This window comes from Dipodomys merriami, unplaced genomic scaffold (genome assembly GCF_024711535.1).
Source record: "Dipodomys merriami isolate MVZ:Mamm:240054 unplaced genomic scaffold, mDipMer1.0.p SCAF_15, whole genome shotgun sequence".
In the NCBI taxonomy this organism is placed as follows: Eukaryota; Metazoa; Chordata; class Mammalia; order Rodentia; family Heteromyidae; genus Dipodomys; species Dipodomys merriami.
In genome coordinates this window covers 11,647,718-11,669,381 of record NW_027202826.1, presented here as the reverse complement: position 1 = coordinate 11,669,381, position 21,664 = coordinate 11,647,718, and the positions used below count along the sequence as shown (strand labels likewise).

At 41.2% G+C, this 21,664-nt stretch overlaps 1 long non-coding RNA gene across 2 annotated transcripts in view; it reads right to left on the bottom strand.

The window, feature by feature from the left end:
• The window catches only part of LOC138826893 (uncharacterized), a 150,614-nt gene that overhangs the window by 17,472 nt on the left and 111,478 nt on the right, over positions 1-21,664 (bottom strand). For both annotated transcript variants that reach the window (XR_011371898.1, XR_011371899.1), the window contains exon 3: positions 3,511-3,742. This is a non-coding gene — a long non-coding RNA (uncharacterized lncRNA). The remainder of the gene's footprint in view (positions 1-3,510; positions 3,743-21,664) is intronic.

The following is a 21,664-nucleotide window of genomic DNA, read 5'->3' as shown; positions in this document are numbered from 1 at the left end:
GAGGATTGCAGTTTGAGGCCAGCTCTGGCAAGAAAGACCATAAGACTCTTATCTCCAATGAAGCTCTCAGAAAAAACTGGAAGTAGTATTGTAGAGCGCTAGCCTCGAGAACAAAGAGGCTCAGGGACAGTGCCCAGGCCCTGAGTTCAAGCCCTACAGGCAGTGAACAAAACAAAACAAAACAACCCTTCCCTCAAAAAAACCTCTTTGTTTTCTCCCCCCACCCCGGGATAATTACTGAAAATAAACTATAGCACATACATAGAGATTTTCAGTAAAAGTAAAATAACCATTCGAATACTATATCTCATTCCCTAAATACACTACACCCTGCTTGGCCAGCCCTAGAGACCCCAGTGCTAATCTAAACTGACTCAGTGAGGAAGAGAACTGTGAAGCACAGTTCTCCACAGTCATTCAAAACAGTGACTGGGTTCTTCTGTATAAAAGCAAAAAGAAAGTTTAAAAAGTAGAAATGTGGTAGAGTAAGTTAGTTAGCACCAAAGCTACTTATAAACCATTAATAATTATGTATTATTTCCTATTTATCACACTATCTGAAGTCAACAAAGGGAATTTACAAAGGGTGCAATGCCATTGGGTGAGGTGAAATAAAGAATAAAAATAAGAAAACAGATGGAGAAAGGGGAGAGGAAGGAAGGAAAGAAAGTCTAAGGATATATACCTTAAAATGCATCTCTATGTGGTGGATTTTTCTTTTCTCTATGCTTATTAGTCCATATAGATTTTCCTTAAAATGTATGTTAGTTTTTTATTAGAGGAAACCATCATACTATTCAAACACACACAGACACACACACAGATACACACAGACACACACACAGACACAGACACAGACACACACACACACACACACACACACACACACTGTGCCTCTTTTGCTAAGATGAGATTCCTGTGCGCCAGGCTCCTGGACAGACTGGCCCTCCCACCAAGTGGCTTGGAACATGTTTGCATGCTCCTGCCCACCATGGCAGGGCCCAGCAGCGCCAGCTGGGGTGGAAGGATGGGATGTGGGGGGGGGGCAGGCCAGTAGGATGCCTGGCTCTCTCAAGTTCTCCTATTATGAGCACAGCATATGAACCAAACCAGATCTCGTGTTACAGAATATTTTTGTTTTCTGAGCCCAAAATACTGAACCTACAGGAAAAGGAGAAAGCCCCGAAGGGTTGTACTGGCTCGAAGTAGGTTATTTCAATCCATGGCTTTACATTCTTGGTCAAAGTCGTTTAAATGTTTGCTTCCTGTGGAGGAGCCATGAGCATGTGTTGCCCAAATGGCGAGTGTGTTGCTAAAGTCACAGAGCAGGGAGCTACAGGGAGAGCCTGGGCCAGCGCAGCACCAGCTCTGCCACTTCACTCTCCAAGCTCCCAGCTCCACCTCTGTAATAATGGGTAAGGTTTACTAATAACCCACATCCACAGTCTATACTTCCTGCATGCTTTTGAGGAGAGCGCACCATGGTTTATGGTGGAGAGAGTAGGGAATGAATGGCTCAAGTGGGAGCCAAAAGCGAAGCTACATGGACCATATCCTGGACCCCCATCCTCAGTACAACCAGATCAGCTCCATGTCTGTCTCTCCTGAATGTGGAAATTCAACATCAGATATTCTGGAGAGGTCAAAAGCTATGTACACATGACCACATACCCTGATGCTAAGTGAAGCTAACCCCAAGATAGGGGGGCACAAGAGGTTTTATCTTTGTTGCTGTTCTTTTTAATGTACTTATAATGTACTACGTGATTTTTTTGTTTCTTTGTGTGTTCTTCCCCCATGGTATAACCCCTGTTGTCACTGTGTTTGATTCTGGTGTCCTGCATCTTGTATATGCATTTTTCTAATTTGGGGAGGGGAAGGGAAATAACAAAATGTTGAAAGAAGGACACAGGATGACCTATTGTAACAAGGAGATATACAAGACACTATGTTGAAAAAGAACTTTACAACTTTGAGGGGAGGAAGGGAGGGGAGGGAGTAGTGGGTGGGGAGGAAAGGGATGATAGAGGAAAAATAAAGGAGGGTGTAACAATGCTCCTCCATAGGAAATGGACTCATTACCTTGCTCATGTAACTGTTACCCCTCCGTACAGTATCTTTACAATAAAAAATATATATTAAGAACAAAAAAAATAAGATTATCTGGAAAATGGATGTCTATGATTCCATATTATAAAAGCAGCTACCTTACTGTAGCTATGATGTCCCCTGTAATAAACTGTCATCTCTACACAGACTAGACTTTCCATTTGTTTTTCAGTTGAAGCAGGCACTGATCATCTTTTTCCTGTGTTGTGGTTGTTGTTTTAGGGTGATTTATGCATTCATACAGAGGAAGGCTTTGCTTCTGAGATCTCCTCAGAAGTCAGACTTAAGTTTCATCACACAAAGACATGTTAAATCATCCTCCTACCAGAAGAGTGAGGAACGCACGGGACTGGCATGTCTACAAGATGCATGGCACCAATTAGTCCTGGCGCTGGCTAAGTGCTTCATGCCAGAGTGCTCGAAAGTGAAGTGGAGCTATTTTGGGCTCTTTCCTTGGGTTTCATTGGGTGTTTTCTTTCCATATGAGGAAATGGTTCATTGCTCTGTTCTCTATGGTACCTGCTATGTAGAAATGCTGAAGTCTATGTACATTAATAGGTACAAGCAATGCACTTTAGTAGTAGAAAACTTCAGTGTATCAGTATTTTGAAGCTGGGCACCAGTGGCTTATATCTGTAATCCTAGCTGCTCAGGAGGCTGAGATCTGTGGATCAAGGTTTACAGCCATTCTGGAAAGAAAAGTCCATAAGATTCTATCTTCCAGTTAGCCAGAAAAATACGACACTGGAGAAATGGATCAAGTGGTAGAGGGCCAGCCATGAATGGAAAAAGCCAAGTGAGAACATGAGGCTCTGAATTCAAAACCTGGTACTGGCACAAGACTAGCTAGCTATATGTGTCCAGGGAACACTTGTAATATGCATAATGTGACCAGGAAACTAAGTTTTAACTTTTTAATTCTCTAAAATTTAAACTAAAGTAGCCACATGTGACCAGTAACTACTTAAATGGACAGTTTAGCTATTGAGTACCAATTCTACCTCTTAGAAGGTCTTACAAAGTCTTTGCTGAAGAAAGGGATAGAAAGACTTAGGAACAAGTCGTGAGACTCAAGACATCCTGGACACCTGCTGAAATAACTTCCCTCCAATGGCCAACCAATGGAATCTCAATCACTCTCCAGTCATTTCTGCTCTGATTCACTTTGTTATTATCACAATCATGCTAACCAATAAATAACATTGTCTGTAAGTGCCAACATAACTGTTGTTGTTGTTGTTGTTTTGAATTTGGTAATGATATTCTTATCTGTTATCGTTAAATATAAACTCTCCCTGGGGGGCCTCAGATTGAATATTCAACATAACATATGACTCCTGAGATTCAATTCCCACACACTGAATAAATATTCTGGCTCTTGGAGAATGACAGCATGAATACCTGAGCTATACGTCAGCATTGGAAGACTCAAAAAGGCACGAAACTCCATTTCTCTTTCATTCTCGACCTCTCCTCCTCTCTTCATAGCCGAGATAGATGAGCTGAAGAGTTCTGAATGGATGGCAGCTTCAGGGCAGCATTGAGCTTGACTCCATTGTTAGGCATTTCTCTCACAGGACCTTTCATGGTAAATTGCTTACTGGCTATCAGAGATGCACACGGAGAACACAACCTAGAGATTCATCAAAATGACAAAACTGAGTCTCGGGGCAGGAAAAGGTCAGCAGACACTGTGTGCTGCTGGGTTTGCGTGAGTCCTGAGCGCACTGCGGGGATGGCCAGCCCTTTGTTCTCTTCTGCTCTGGTGGAAGTGATTCAGTGAATGTGCTGGCATCTTTCGCTCCCTTCAATGCCACCCTTGACCCTTCACCCCACCCTTTCACATTCGATCTTTTTGCTTCACTGGCCTTTCCGGGTGAGGAAGAGTCTCACTAAATGAAGAATGTACCTTCTCAGAAGAGGTCAATTAGTCCCGGGGAGTAATGAGGACAAAGCTGCCTTCTCCACTTTGACTATTGACTTAAACACTATATCCAAGCTCCAGGAGGCTAGGGAGACAGCTCTCTGGGAATCCAATGAAGGACGTCATGTTCCATTCCCATAACCCATGCCCAGTCACCCCAGAGAATCAGCCACCAGCCTTAGCTTCCTCCCACCAGCTCATGGTAACCAAAACAAGCCCCCTTCTGTGCACACTTTCTGTAGCGTGTAATTGCCAACTGGTGACAGAGAAGAATGGACAGGAAATACCATGAGAGAGCTCTGACAGAATTATCATCACAAGGGCCCCCACCGGACAAGCCAAGAGCGAGCTCCATGGCCTGCCTATGCCTGGAGGAAGGACTCTGCCCCACAGCTGCTCCATAAACAACTCAACATCTTCCCCTCACGCCACGTACCCCACACGCACCAGCTCATCCTCCCTCAAAGCTCAGACTCTCACAGTTAGCAGACCTTGGAGATGCTCAGAGCCTGGTCCTTTCTCTCCCAGGAGCATTTCCTCACAAAGGTAACCCTGCAGGAAAGACACTGCTAGTTCCCAAGAACAGATCCAAATGGAGCCAAATCATTTCTGCTTTGAGTTAGACTTTCCTGTTTCTTACCAACGATGCCTCTTGTGACACGATGTTGAGGTGATCCTCTGTCTTGGTTACCCCTACAGTCCAGCTCAGCCACACCAATAGAGCCACTACCAATTGGCTCTTTCTGTGTTGTTTGAGTTTAGCCAAGTAGGATCAGAGGTACATGAGGAACGTGGAGGTAGGAACTGAGAAGAAGGGGAAGTGGCCAGAGTTAGGTCCTCCTCTGAAGCAGCTCTGAATACATAAATGATTAGAGGAGGAGCACTGGAAGTCAAGAACAAGGTTTCTTGTTCTAAAAGACCCTCAGTCTTAGAAATGATGATATAGGTTTGGAGCACCTATTAGGACTATCTATTAGGATAGATACACATCACTTCAGTGTGGTCTGATGTTCCTAGGCTCACATCACCTGCTGTGACCTTTAGTTCTTTTCTGATTCTTCCAGGATTGCCTGCTATGAACTTGGATATCTTCCTGGTCCCACGAGGCAGTCGGGGCCAGAGTTCTTCCCTCACTATTGTCTGTGGAAGCACTGGTCGGCTCCCTCCAGAGAAATGGAGATTCCAGCCTTGTGAGTCACTGAGTTCACGTTCTCTTCCTTGCAAGCCTTGTGAAATGATAGTCCGGTAACCAGAGAGTCTGCTCTTCTAAGTCTAGGTCTACCTAATACCATTAGACAAATGAAATTCTTCCCACTTTTTCCCTAATGGCTCACATCTTCCTTCTGTGGGCATGTGTCTGTGCATGCATGATCTTTCCCAAAAAATCCAATGTCCTTGAATGTTTCCTGAATTGTCAGAAAAACAAATGACACATGTAGGCAATTGTTGAAAGGCTCATTAAGTTGGCTTTCAGCATAGCTCTTATTGGAATGCTTCAGATTGAAGTCAAGTCTCTAGAGACCTGTTTTAAGCTACCTTGCTTCTAATGTAATTAGTTGGTTGAGAACCATTAGAAAGTTCACATGAGAACTCCATGGAGACTGGTTCTGGATATGGTATTCCTCCCAAAGAAACTTTCTTTCACATATACTGAAGAGTACTTTGAACTCCTAACAACTATGTATAAACTAGAGCCCATATCCATGTGGTCCAGTCTCTTGTACATTATAGCATTCAAGTAAATCCAATCCAACAAAACTATAATTAATTAAAAGCAATCCTAAACTTCGCTTGAATTTCTTTTTTTTTGTTTTTTTGTTTTTTTTATTGTGAAAATACTGTACAGAGGGGTTTCAATTACATGGGCAAGATAATGAGTACACTTCTTATCAAGCATTGTAGCCTCCTCCTTTGTTTCCCCTTCCCATCCCTTCCCATCCTCCCCCCCACCCCCCACCCAATCCTCCCCGCCCCCTCTCCCCCCCACACCAAAGTTGTAAAGTTCGTTTTCGACATAGTGACTTGTACATCTCATTGTTGCAATGGGTCCACCTGTATCCCTATTTAAACGATTTGTTTTTCCCCTTCCCCTCCACAAATTATACCGACATGAAATACAGTGAAAGCAGGGGTTATACTGTGGGGGAGGGACATACAAAGCAACAAAGAAATAATCTTATAAATGTGTAGAAACAATCACATGAAAGAAAAAAAATATTTGAATACATATTTTAGGGTTCATTTCCCTAACACCTTATCTGACCTTTTCTGCTTGACTCAGACATATACTAGATATGGCAAATAAGGGAAACCATGGGACCTATGTTTCTTTGGGCCTGGCTTACTTCACTTAATATAATTTTTTCTATCGCTTGAATTTCTTAAAAGGTATCAAAGGAAAACCCATTTATAACCCATAGTAATGTTTTTATTAAATAATTTCATTGTCAAGTTATGTTTACCATTTCCTCAAAACCTCTATATATTTATTTCATTCTCAGCCCCCAAGCCCAAACTCTCTCAAAACAAATTGGAAAAGACATTCTCTAGCCAAAGCTTTTCAGGGAGTGCTTAGTGATATCACTCTGCACTACTTCAGGAAGAATTCTCCAAAGAGATTTGGACAAAGACCGGAAGAAAGATTAGGCTGCTCACTCTAGCCATAGTAGCCAAGTGTAAGGGCTAAAAGTAAGAATTTGGTAATTATGTCCAGAAGGTTCCATGGCTAGGGGGAAGGAACTTGTGTAAGCACAGTGAGAGATGAGGTGGATCCGTCACCAAGGGCCCTGGTCTTTTTAAACCCTTGAAGGGTTTTGAACAGGATAGAGGTAGAGGACCCTGTAGGTAGGAACAACAGTGAGAGCAAGAAGGGTCAGTTCAAAGGTCAACTTTTAGCTGAGATGTTCACACTGGGACTTGAACAGGGTGGCCGTAGTTAAATTCTGAATAAATACTACAGAGAGAATCAAGAGGATTATCTAATGCACTAGATTCACAAATCTTTTCATCGTTAAGTAGTTGTACAAAGGAGGTATCATTTCACAAATCAGTTTACATGTACAATGTATCTACCATTTTTATCATTCTCCCCGATCCCTGATAGGGAATCCTGGATGGACTGAGAAATCCAACCATTCCCCTCAGTTTTCTCAATCTCACAGGATATGCACAGAATATGGTAGCTGCATTCCCCTACTTCCTCTCTTCATTCATCTACACACACACACACACACACACACACACACACACACACACACACACACACACACACACACACACACACACACACACACACACACACACACACACACACACACACACCTCAAGTGCCAGTTTCCTGGTATTCATTTTGTTGGACTGTGAGTTTTTAATGAACAAATCTTGATTGACAGAAAATGTAAAGGTAAATGTTTCTTCATTTCTTCCTCTAAGAATGTTTGTTACAAGTATTTCACAGAGATAATTTGTGAGATATTTAACATATGTTAATAAATTCTTTTTTTTTGCTTGAAGTCGTGGTAATATATTATGATAGTTGCAACCAAGAAATTGCTCATAAATTGTTTCTAGCAGTTGAGTTCCAATTTCCCCAGGTCCTTGCCAATAGTCACTAGTATTCATTAAAAATTTTTAAAAGCAAAATGAAACAAAATACTATTTCAGGGCCCAGCTCTATAGGACAAGAAAAGCAAATAAGTTTCTACAGTTGAGCTGGGTGGCTCTTGACTATGTATGTGAGTTAAAAGCTGTTATTATAAGAATTTAGCTGTGAGGCCATTTCCACCCTTTTATTATGCTGTTCATCTTGTCTGATGACCCTCAGAGTCCACGTGATGCTTGATAGGAAACATGGTTTTTGCAATGCACAAATGTTTCTGGTTATAAAACTAGAGATTTTTCTAGTATCATGAGACCCGTCTCAGATGAGATCTGTCTCTCAAAGCATTTATTCAAAATTTCTTGCCTCATAACAGCTTCTCAAATATGCTACCAAAGGGCTGGCAATAGCACAATGATTATGTGCCCTTGGCAGTCTAGTGACACAGTAAAAAGTGTCTTCTTCAAGATTTAAAATTTACATTCCACTCCTGTAAATGGCCATGTCTACTGTTACATTAAAACAATGAATTGAAACGAAACCTGCAATGAAATAAAATAGATGGGACTAACCACTCATTTCGACTCCATCCGCATGCTATTGAAAATTTCAATGAATCTAAACTACAAAGACAAACTGACCGTGACAACAAATGATGGTGAAAAGAAATGGCAACCAAACAACAGAAAATGAGAAAGTGGAAAAACCAAAAGTTAAAAGATAAAATAAATAGAAAATAACTCACATAACATAGGAAGTATCCCCAGAACTAAAGGCCACAAATTTCCCAATAGAAATGGCTGCCCAAGTACTCAGGACAATAAATAAAAATCAAACTATGAGGTAAACTAATGTAAAGTTTGTCAATATGAAGAATAAAGACAAAACCCAAAAAGTCCCAGACAGAAAAAAAATAATGCACTAGACCAAGGGCCAGAAATCTGCACAGTACTGCATTTTTTTCAAAACTGACCTTAAAAGTAGAAGAAGCTGGTACAATGCTAACAATAGTACTCATTCTGAACATGTTTTCAACCCAGGATCAGGTGGACAGCAAAATCAAATGTAAATTACAATAAAAATGTTTCCTGATAGGCAAGGTTTCAAAAATATTATCTCCAATGTCAGAGCAACTAGTGGATATGCTTCACAAAAATGAGACAGTAATCAGAGATAAAGGAATGCAAGGCAAGCAAAACTTAGGAAAGATGAAGTGAATTCCAAGAATAACAGTAAAGGGAAAATCCAGGTCAGCATCTATGCAGCAGTCTTTGAAAGTCTGCCCCTCCAACTTAGACCAGCAAAATGGACTACTCCAGAGGCAGCAATATGGCCAAGAAAAAAAAACAAAATGGAACCAATTTGTGAAATCACGTGTTCCTAGAGAATGTGGAAACTAATTAGCATTGGTACATAACACTATACAGATTTTTTAAGAGAAGGATAATATAAACTCCAGGAAAAACAAAAGACTGTACCAGAACAAAAATGTAATCATAGAGACTTGTGGGAGTAAGTCTGACACCAAATTAATTTAACAAATATGATTGCATTGGGGAAGATAGTGCTGGAGAAAAGCAGATGAGTATGTGAGTTATAAGAATTAAATGTATGCCTTTTATAACAACATCAAGAATCTTAAGACATAGGAGTATTGTGATATTAAAAGTGATGCCACTGGGTGTATAATTTGGACTAGATGGTAGAGAACTGCTATGTTATCTACAATTTTAGTATATGTTTTATTGTAAAGATACTGTACAGAGGGGTTACAGTTACATGAGTAATGAGTATATTTCCTATTGAGCATTGTTACCCCCTCCTTTGTTTTTCCCCTACCATCCCTTCCCTCTCCACCTCCCCAACTCCTCCTTCCTGACCCAAGTTGTAAAGTTCATTTTCAACAGTGTCTTGTACATTTCATTGTTACAGTGGGTCAACCTGTATCCTTATTTCAGCATTTTGTTATTTCCCTTCCCAAATTAGAAAAATGCATAAACAAAATGCAGGACACCAGAATCAAATACAGTGACAACAGGGGTTGTACCATGGGGGAAGAACATACAAAGAAACAAAAAGATCACATAGTACATTATAAATGCATTAAAAATAACAGCAACAAAGATAAAGCCTCTTGTGTCCCTATCTTGGGGTTCATTTTGCTTAGCATCATCTTCTATGGTCACTTGTATGTACATAGCTTTTGAGCTTTTCTGTTTGTCCTAGCTAGACATGTACTAGTTATTGCAAATAAGGGAAATCATATGACCTATGTTTCTTCAGACCTGGCATACTTCACTTAATATAATTTTTGCCAAGTTTTTCCATTTTCTAATAAATGAGGCAGTGTCATCCTTTCTAATGGAGGCATAAAATTCCATTGTCTATATATACAACATTTTCTTGATCCATTCATCTACTGAGGGGCATCTGGGTTGGTTCCATAACTTAGCTATGGTTAATAATGCTGCAATAAACATGGTTGTGCTGGTAGCTTTAGTATGGCCTTTTAGCTACATTTAAAAAAATTTATAAACATGTTGCTTTGGGTAATATTGAAAAGTGAGAAGGAGGAAACCAAAGTACCATAACAACCAGATTTAATATGTATGAAAACTAATATAAAATCAAAACATTCAAAGGAAGGCTGGATTCCTCGGGATTCATACAAAATAGTTCTCTATGCCAGATCAGGCCCCTGGGCCACAGACAAGCTTGGTGAACGGCCCTCACCATAATCCTAAAGAAGGAAGCAAGTTATTTTTTTCTCCTCTAGGACCAAGTCTCTAAAGGTTGAAGTACTTGTTAACAAACATTTGTACCTACATCTAGTGTTAGCACCATGGAGATAATGCATTGAGCTTAGTGGATTAATCTTATCACAGCTCAGTGGAGCTATAAAGGTGGGGGGTCACTGGAGATGAGAAAATCAAGGTTCTGGAAGGTCAGGTAAGATTACCTTGTCTAGTTAGTCGCAGAGCTGAGATGTGGCTCTCGGATCAGACAGAACTCCACATTCTGAATCTTGGAGGACAGAAACCATGTTTGTAGCCCCAGCATTGACATCTTTATGGCTAATAGAAAATATTCAAAATCTGTCCACTGAAACAGGTGAAGGCCCTGGTTCACCAGTAGAGATAAGTTCCAGTAGAACCACGTCCCCCAACACCTGTCCCCCAGGGCCTCTGGACCGGGCCGAGGAGCCATTGCTTCTGCAAGGGGAGGACTAGGAGATTTCTTCTTCAAAGCAAGAGGGAAGCACTCCACCCACCTTCAAGCAGCCCAAGCAGTCAGCTGACTTCTCAGGCATCAGCCTTGACAATGAAATGTCACACTGGCCATAACAGAACAAGAGTAATTTCAGCCTCAAAAAAAAAAAAAAAAATAGCCAAATAGAACCTCCAGTGTAAAACAAAACAACAACAAACAAACAAACAAAAAGAACGTGGAAACAATTTTGAAGCCCACAGAACTTTTGAAAATGGCATTAACAAACTGTGAAATCAGGGAGATAAAAATCAGACGGCCAAAGGGAACAGCGGTACCCCCAGCACAGCTCCTCATTCTGAGTCATGGAGAACCAGTTTGCACATGATGGGTCCAGGAAATTGGGGGCCTGGAGCTCATGCGCACGTCTCCTGTCTGGGCTGGCTTCCAGGGTGCATGGAAAGACTGGAACTGGACCAAGTGGAGATAAATAGGACAGGACATGGAAAGCCAGTGCTCAAAGGATCTTAGAAAAGTGGATTCATGCTCCAAGCTTCCCCCGGCTGGTTCCACATCTCTGGGCAGCAATCAAAATTACAGAGTGCGTCTCTAGGTTTTCCACAGCAATCCACCTAAAATATTCCACAGGGCAAATACTGTTGTAGAAACCAAGTGATGTAGAGCACTCACATAGAGCAGGGTAGAACATAAAATATTTTCCAAAGCAACTCTTTGTTCTCTAACAAATTTACTGTCATGGTAATGTTAGCTGGACTTGTGTTTTGCTCTTGACCAAGGAAATTCATGGTCAGTGACATTTGTTACACAAGATTTATAGGACCAAGGAAAAGGTGAAAACAGTACCTAGAGAAGTGTATGGATTCTGACTAGGTAGCAGAGTGATGAGGCCTGGATGCTAAGGCCTGCCCCCAGCCGTGCTCTGAGCCTCTGTGAGCTTGGAAGTGGTGTGTTTATTTACAGATGTAATGACCTTGTCTCCCCAGAATAAACAGCACTTTATAGAACTCAGGGACAAGGATAATGGAGGTCATTCCAGGAAAGTTCAGGTTCCAGCTTGACCAAGGTGTAAAGTCTTTCTTGCTCTTCTGAGCCCTGGCTCACAGGTATTTCTGAAGGATTAACCACAGGCCCTCTGTAATACTCCAGCTTTCGGCTCTGCATTTGGGGCACTGAGTTACAGAAGACTCCAACAACAGACACATCTTTCTAATTCCAACTATGGAGCACACCAGAACTACACTGGTGTCCAGGAGAGAGTTCGGTGAGGTCGGCTGTCTAGCGCAGTGCAACCCCATTCCATTCATCCTTCGGTTGGTACTCTGTTGAGGGCCAATTGGGGGATACCTTAGAAATGCACATTTCTTTAACACATTTGTACATATTTAGCCTAACCTCTGCCTTCAGAATCTTCCCCTATAAGACACTAGACTTAAAATGAAGGTTGCCCCTACACTGATAGCTTGGCAAGAATAGGCACAACGCTGGTCTATGTTATCATAAATCCCTCAAAATAACCTATGTGGATATGAAGGATGTTCATTCTTCTAGTCACTGCATAAGTATGGTGCACATCCGTGTTCGCTTATCCAGACACCGAGCTAGGCACTTGGAAGGCAACAGAGAGCAAAGTACTCAGAGAACCCAGCCTAACAGAGTTTATCATCTAAAAGGGAACAAGACAGGGATGGGCACTTGAATGACAGAAAGGTAGAGGTGAGCATGAGGGCCCTGAGGAAGGAGCCAAGGTGAGCCTTGCAGGCAGGAGGAATTCTCTGAGAAGATTAGGGTGGAGATCTACAGCAAGACCCCATTGGTCTCCCCAGACATGGAACCAAGTTCAAAATTCTGAAGAAAGAGCTTGGTAGGCACGATCAAGACACAGCAAGAAAGCCATGTCTGGAGAGGAAGAGTAGTGTAGGATGGGTAGAGATGAAGCCACATCTTTTGGAAATCCTTGGAGGGTTTTGAGCAACTCTGGATGCTAAGTAGAAAATAGTCGATAGGGGGGCGCAAGAGGGAAAACAGAAAGACTACAGTAGTTGAGGTCTGAACTACCTACCTAAGGCTTGAACAGGGTAGTAGTGTGGGAGATGATGAGTAGTTACATTCTGGTATCTCCTACAGGTGAAGTCAGAAGGATTTTCTAATGAACTAGATCCATGATGGGCATTTTCCTTCTGAAGTTCTTCAGAAAAACGTAATGCTGCTTACTTGTTGGGGAAATGCTGAGGAACAGTAGGAAAGGGACATCAGAAGGGACACCTAAGATGTGATAATGTTCTCTGTCAACACTCAGAAACTTCTTGTTTGCTCTAGGCTAAGCGCTGCTGAAACTCCCATATTTGTATCTTCATTGTTTAATGATCATACTAATCAGAGATACACAACTAGTATTGTATACAGGATTGTTTGTTTGTTGTTGGGCATGGGGCTTTAACTCAGAGCCTGAGTTCACTCAAGACTAGTGCTCTACCACTTTGAGCCACAGTGCCACTTCTAATTTTCTAGTGGTTTATTGGAGATAAGAATCTCACAGACTTTCTTACCCATGCTGGCTTTGAACCACAATCCTTAGATCTCAGCCTCCTGAATAGCTAGGATTATAGGTGTGAGCCACTAGCACGTGGCCATTATTTAACTACTGATTTTGTCCACCAATTTGCATGCACCCATATGCATGTACGCAATGAATTACAGAGATAGGGAGGGGTGTTGCTCTACTCAATGGCTGACTAGGAGAACATTTTGGGCAGGAAGCCCATGAGACACCATGGTGACACTCTCTAGAAATGATGGGACTATTCCTGGCTCCAGGATCACTGATTTGCCCAAATTCTGACTGTGCTCTATGGCTGTTGGATACTTTCATGGCTGTGTAGAAGGGGGACTGACTGGTCACATCCAATTTCAAATGAAATGTCCGCATAGGACCTCAGCTCACTAAAATTCTCCATCACTGCTTAATAAATCCACAGATGCTGGACAAAGGCCAAAAGCAGCCCCGACCCATCACCACAACTCCAAACTAAATATTTTATTTCCTTTTATGATTGCAGAGAGAAATCTCATCTTAACATGAACCTTACTAAGTGGGACTGTGTGTGTCTTGGATCACATGAAGTCTTCTGAATCATGAACATTGAAAATGGCCAAAGAAATGCCAAAAGGAATCCGTCTTCAGCAGAAGAGAAGAGAATGAGACCGATAAACACGGCGTCAGAGCTAAGCAATAAAGATAGCGAGAGAATGGATTTCCATTTTTCTTGAGTCCCTCTGGGTTCTGGAGGACAAATCTACCTCCAAATTTCTGTCTCTATCAACTGTCTCTTTTGCTTCAATCTGAGTTGGGTTTCTGTCAGTGCAATTGAGAGACACATAACCAATAAGCATACACTTGTTCAAAGGCCGTGAGAGGCGGTACCCCTCAACCTGGCTGTGTCACAAAGCAACTGGCAGGGCCTGTCCACTTGTCACCACTCTGGTTTTAAAGGGTGGCTCTACTTGGGATGGGCATGCTTGTCATCAGAACAAACAGAACAGGTAAACCCAAGCTACTCACAAACAAACCCATCGGCTCACAATACCCAGATAGATAGATAGATAGATAGATAGATAGATAGATAGATAGATAGATGTAGACACAGATATATATATATATGTATATATATATATATATATATATATCAGAGGTTGATTATTAGCCAACAGTTATAGGCAAGAATATGTCATTGCATATCGTTGGCATCAGTTCAGATTGCATTTCCACATTTGAATGTCCTCTTGAAGCTCTTGCCATGCAACTCCTGGCAAAGCCTGGTACTCAAAAAGTTTATGATCTTGTGAGGGATGGTGGCACATGCCAACAATTCTAGCAAGAGGCAAGAGGATTGGTAGTTCAAGGCCAGCCTGGGCTACATTGAGAGACTCTATCTCAAACAAATAACTAAATTAGACAAAACAGAAAAGAAATTTTGGATTTGGGGGATTTTTTTATTTGGGATTTTTAAATTTTCTGATTTAAGGGATATTCATCTAATAAAGCCTTGCAGATATTCCAAATTTTAAAGGAAAAAAAATGCTGGTATCAGAATCCCCTCTGATCCTAACAAATATCTTGAACACGGGATACTCAATCTGTACATGACTCCTTTCCCTAAGGAGGTAAGGGCCTTATGGGAGCCCATGTGGGACCATCTCTAAAGCCTCTGTGTCATTGCATGCAGTTGTCTTCTTCTCTTGATCTAGGGACTTTTTGTATGAGAACATAGAAAAACACAATACAGAAGTAGCATGCTGTCTGGGCACCGGTGGATAGTCAGGAGACTGAGATTTGAGGATCACAAAATAAATCCAGCCTTGACAAGAAAGTCCATGAGATTCTTCGTCTCCAATGAATCACCAAAAACTCAGAAGTAGAATTGTGGCTCAAGTGGATAGAACACTAACCTTGAGCAACAATTCTCATGGATAGTGCCCAGTTCAAGGCCCAGGATTGGCATGTGCGTGCGCGCGCACACACACACAGACACACAGACACACACACACACACACACACACACACACACACAAATGTAGCATGCTACCCATAATGACAGCACCAATGTTACCTAATTAGCCAATCCATTGGAAACCTAGTTGGAATTTTGAAGCTATATACCCAGCTTTAGGAATATTCTTTAAAAAGGCTCCATGAAGCTTCTCTCCTGAAGTCTGAAGCTCTGTCATACATCCTCTGCCTCTCCTTGCCCGGAGAAGCCAGCACTAATGCAACCCATAAAGCTTAGAGACGAGAGGTCCCTTCTCTGGCTCAGAGTTTACTGCAACGTCGCAACACTGGAACACTGCAACCCAATTTAGCCAGACCTTTTGCCCAGGACTGTTCCTTATGAGACTCATCTCCAACTCAAGTCCTCTAGCTCTGCAGAAACCTCTCAGGATTTCAACACCAGAGCTTGGCCCACCGCTATTATGGAGCTGACAGCTTCTTGGCTCTTCGAAGGTTTTTCTTTCTTCCTCTTTTTTCCAAGTGAATAAGTAAGGTCTAGTTGGGTTTATTATAGGAACAAATGCTTTTCTGGAAAGCTAATTCTTTTGAGTGGCTGAAATAAAAATGTAATACCTCCCTCTCCACCCTTCAGAGTCCACTGGGATTATAGCAGTTGAAATGCTAGCATTTCTAACCCCAAAGCTTGATCTGGGGCGGAGAGTATGAAATGCCTTTGCTCGTCATCACTGTGACAAGAACGGAGTGCCAGGTTTCTCAAGAGAAAATTTGCGGGGCCCCCACAGATCTAACTTAGTGTGTCCCTGCTATGCATAGGAATATTTGGTATTTTACATATTCCATGAATGTTCAGACATACTTTTAATTGGGTTGTTAAAATATCTACAAAGAGGGAAAATGTGCTTTATGTTTTTAAACTTCTCACACTGAGAAATAACGCTCGAGTGTAGATCAGGATAGAGGCTTAAGTACTATATGTGACAATGACAGAGGACATGTGTAGAATACATCAGTCCACATGTGACTGATATATGCCTGGATCAGGCATTGATTTGGGGCATTAGTGATTGCCATTTGGAATAATGCCTTAATAGGCATTATTATTATACTTTTTTTGTCCTTTCCTTACATTGAATGAAAGAAGAAGAATAAGAAGACATGAGAGATGAGTGATATAGATTTTGAATCTTGGGAAAGTTGAGAAATGACAAGGTTCTTTGGGAAATATATCTCATTCTCCATATTAATTCATTTTATCATTAATATATATCCAGAAAGTCTGACTCTTAAAATCTAGGCATTTTACCATGTTTTTACCATCAGACCTGTCACCTACCAGCTGTCAACCACTTTATGTCTTAGCTTAAGTCCAGAGAACAGAATATTTTTCAGAGAATTGGAAAAGTGACTTTGGTAGCTACTTTTTGACTATAGTTTCTCAGCTTGCAGAATTCTGCATTGAGAAGAAATCCCCTCTAAAACCACTATGACAGAGTCATTGTAGAATTGCAGTAGTTTTTCTTTCCTTCAGCCAGGCATTTTTTTAAGTTACCCTTACACTCTCTCTATTTATTTACTTTGGCCTTGGTGGACTAGACCACAGCTAAAACTTTATGGACCTAATAAAATTCCCAACATTCTCAGACACAGGTCGTGATGTTTGTGCATTGGGCAGAAAACAAAGGTGCTTTATGAGGAGGGCGGACATGCTCAGAGATAAGAGAACTGAGGACAGACCTTCACAATTAGACCACCACTAGCCAGCAACGCGGGCATGGCAGGGCTTCGTGTGTTTCCTCCCATCCAATGCTTCCTCTCCCCTGTCTTTTCTAACACACAACACAGAACTCCTGTGCTGTCTCTCAAAGACCAGGACTACTCACCATGACACTGCTGAAGGCTTGTCCAGACCAGAATGGACTCTGTGTAAAATGTTCTACCCTATTCTCTACCTTCAAACACTATCTACCCTGTATTCCTTGCCTCACAGCCAGATTTCATTTAGGTGAGAGTTGGTTAATGTCATAAAATGAGCTAATGTGTTATTTCTACCAAGTAGGGAAGTCCTTTCAGCAGATGCTTTCTGGAGCCTGTATCTCTGTCCACAGCAATGGTCCTATAGTGGAAGATGTGAGCAGAGCTCATTGAACTCTTGAAATGATACCGCTTTGGTGGGTGCTCACTTTTTCTATCAGTAGCTGTGGTCCTCAAAGCTGTGAGTGCGTCTCTGTGCACCCTAATTTCATCTTGCATCTATGTGCTTAATAATTTTTCAGTCCACTTATTTCTCATGGAATCCCTCACCACACATCTCATTGCATCAGACACAGCTCTTCCAATTGTTTTTCTCATATCTGAATCAAACAGAAGCTCGCTAACAAAAGAAAGCAGCGGTGATATAAATTACTTAAGGGACGCTATCAGCCAAATCACACACATTTCTTTTCAGTGACCAATGCAGAAAAGAAATGAACACGTTTCTTGATCCCTTGCGAGGAACTGAAGGTCTTCATGTTATAGTAAGAAATACTGCTTCTGAAATAAATCTTCAGATGGTCAGCAAATAGACTGCCATGAGAATATATAACAAGATTAATTATGTCTAGAGAAAATAAATACTGCTGTCAATCTTCAGATACGATTAGGGTTGGCTTTTTTCCTCCAAAAATATTTCAACTGTGTTCTTCTCTCAGTCATGATGTTTTTTAAACTTGAGTTTAGTGCTAACATTTTGCCATGCTTCCTGTACCACACTTGCTCCCTTGTTCCCTGTATCTGCACACGTTTTCAATTTAGATTGGATTTCTAGCAGATGTTATATCTTTTAGTGTTTGCTTTCTCTTTCATTAAAAATGTGTAATACATCTTATTGTTTAGAGAGAAGATATCCTAAACAAAGATGTTCTGAAACACTGAACTATGGAGAAGAGAGTGAGAGCAAGCAAGCAAGTGAGCGAACAAGTGAAAGACAGACAGACAGACAGACAGACAGACAGAGATACAGAGATACCAAGACAGAGAAAAATCTTAAATAAACATGCTTAGAAATCTGGATTATTCCAGAGAGAGATAGACAAACAAAATATGCTGAATGAAGATGTTCAGAAATCATGAACAGAAACAGAGACACCTAGACATTCAGAGACAAAGAGAGACAGAGACAGAGGAAATGAGACTTGGGAAGTGCACACACCTAGTTTCTGGAATAGAATCATAGAAAAGAAAGGTTATGTTTCACAAATGCCAAAATGCCAGGGAATACAAGGTTATCTACTTGGTCCTAAAAAAGTAATATAAATGATTATTTTAAAACACAATAAAAGCTTCTACTGCAGAGTATTTTCAATATTCAAAACCACTCTCTCAAAAAATATATATATATATATTCTCTAAGGCTCAGTATACACGTTAGTTCACAATTCTAATGAGAAAATAGGACATTTTTTCCCAGTCCTGAGTCTTGAACTCGGGGTCTGGGTGATGCCCTGAGCTATTTTGTTCAAGGCTAGTACTCTACCAGTCAAGCCACAGTTCCACTTCCAGCTTTTAGGTAGTTAATTGGAGAAAAGAGTCTTATAGACTTTTCTGCCAGTAGCTGACTTGGAACCTTAGTCTTAAGACTTCGGTCACCCTGAGTAGCTAGGATGACAGGCATGAGACACCAGCACCTTACCAAAACCGGAGATTTTTAAGTAATATAAAAGTCTGCCTTTAGCAATGTTAATACAAGTTTAATTGCAGCTCTTCCTCATAGGCTGATAGCTCTTGAGCAAAACTGTGACCTCATCAAAAGTCTTTCTTTCTTAAATATTTCTTCTTTTCCTTTTTTTTTTTTTTTTTGTTGTTGTTGGTCATAGAGCTTGAACTCTGGGCCTGGGCGCTGTCCCTCAGCTCTTCAGCTCAAGGCTGGCTAGTACTTTATCACTTGAGTCACAGCACCACTTCTAGTTTTCTGGTGGTTAATTGGAAATAAGAGTCTTAAAGACTTTCCTGCCTGGGGCTGGCTGGCTTTGAACCACGATCCTCAGAGTAGCTAGGATTACAGGCATGCGCCACTAGTGCTCAACTTTTTAAAAATATTTCTAAGTAGAAACCCTTTGCTCAAATTCTCAGTTCCCTCCTACCTTCTTTTCCATCTCTTTTCCAAAAAAAGAAACGTTATTAACACCCATTGTAGATTTCAATCTGTGTAATCTCTCTAGGGCAACTTGGGATTTTAAACATCTCTAAAATTGACAACGACCTTAAATTCCATTCCACCTGTACTGGTGGATTTGGGGGAAGGGAAGAGTTCTGTTCCTCAATATCACCTAGATGCTTGTTCATTTCCCATCAAGGCTGACCTTGTTAATGGAAACACAAATAGCAAAGGACATTGAGTAACCGCACTCTCTCCGTGCCACTTGAAGGCAATGAAAGTCTCTGAGTCTGTAAGCTCGACTCGCAGCTATTCCTGTCTTTTCACCTCTCTTGTACCGTAAAGACATTTTTATGCATCATGGGGTATTTGATCCTGTTATGAGCTTTAAGCTCTATTGTATGCCTCTTAGCATTTCCTAAGTTCGTACGGTAACAAGAATTGATAACTAATAAATCCCAGATGCTTGAATGAATGAATGAATGAATAAATATCCAAAGTGTATGTATAAGCTTGAGTTGCAGCTTCAGAGAAGACAGCTGGAACAGTGCAAATACCTGAAAAGCACCTTTTCCTGACTGAAGTGATTGCACCCCCCACACTGACCACATTAGAGTTCTTGGCAGCTTCAGTCACCAAACATTGCCTTATAATGGCACCTGAGGTTGATTGCTGTGCCAGTTGATTTCTATCCAGTCTATTATAGCAAGAAGACAGAGAAACTGGTCATCAGTTTCTCTGAAATTTGGTTTCTTAAGATTTTTCTATTTTTGCATCCTCAGTCTGAAGTCACTATCTCCTAGATTAGATAAACATTTTTATCTCCAAATACCTCCTGCTAAGTTAGTAGATGAGAGACAGAGAGAGAGAAAGAGAGAGAGAGAGAGAGAGAGAGAGAGAGAGAGAGAGAGAGAGAGAGAGAGAGAGAGAGAGAGAGAGAAGGAATGAAAGAAAGAGGAGAGAAGAGAAGAAAGGAAAGGAGAGAAGGGAAGGAAAGGAAAAGGAAAGGGAAAAAAGAAGGTTTTTCATTCCTAGATACAAGATCCTTCTTAAAACAGAGGAGCTATACTTATCTGCTAGCAAAGGTAAATAGTTGATATTAGGTTATTTCCTGATATTCTATAAGTTAGGCAAGAATGAGAGGTCCTACAGGCTGGACTGGGAAAAGAAGTAATAAGAGTCTGAGTTGGGTGTGGTACCATAGTTGTGCATAGCAGTAATTCTGGATGCTCAGGAGTTCAAGATAGGAGGACTGTAGTTTGAGGCAAGCCAATGATAAAGTTAGCAGGGCTTCCCATCTCAAAAACAAACTAAAAGAAATAGAACTTCTAGAATAGGAAGAGTGGTCGCTTCACAAGCATGAGGCCCTAGGACCCACAGTAACTAATTAAATACCTACATTTTTGCATACGTGCATATTTACAGTAGAATAAAGTACAATGAGTCTGAAACATGAAGGCAAGGGACTTGGGGCAAAAAGAAGAGCAGAGCTGCACAGCCCGGACATCTCATCTCACTAGTATTCCTTCTTCCTTGAAGTTTCGCCCCGTGATAGTCACAGATAAAGAATCACCTGCTGGAGACTAAGCAAGAGCTTTGCCCCTCACATCTGCATCAAGACACCAGCCCTAATCCTGCCCAAAGCCACACCCCTCCTCTCCTCACTGCTGCAGGCTAATGTCAAGGAGGAGATGGATGAGCTGGAGTTGCAACCAAAATGCTCCCCATGAAACCTCTCCAGAGGACCTGGGTTCCTCTCTCGTTGACTTCACTTCCAGTCACGGCCTGCTTTTGGAGGGAGCCCTACTCACAGGTTTAACAAAGAGAGGCTCCTCAGGGCTGGGCACAGTGGAGATCCACCACCATGCCTGCAGGTTTCCCTGCTCTTCTGTGCTTTCCTGTACCCACAAATACAGAAACAAAGGAGAGATCACTGATTACTCTCAAAGCAGAGAACACATTTTAAAGACCTTGATGGTTGGTTTAATTTGAGGAAAACTTCTCTTGATTAGTTTATCTGGGAATTCTTACATTTAAATTGAGCATTAATAGATTGGAGGTAACATAAGCTTTATTTACTGTTATGCTGTAACTGATTTACTAAATTAAACTTTAATACATTTTATCAAAAGAGATTAAAAATGTATAGCAATGTTTTCCCCT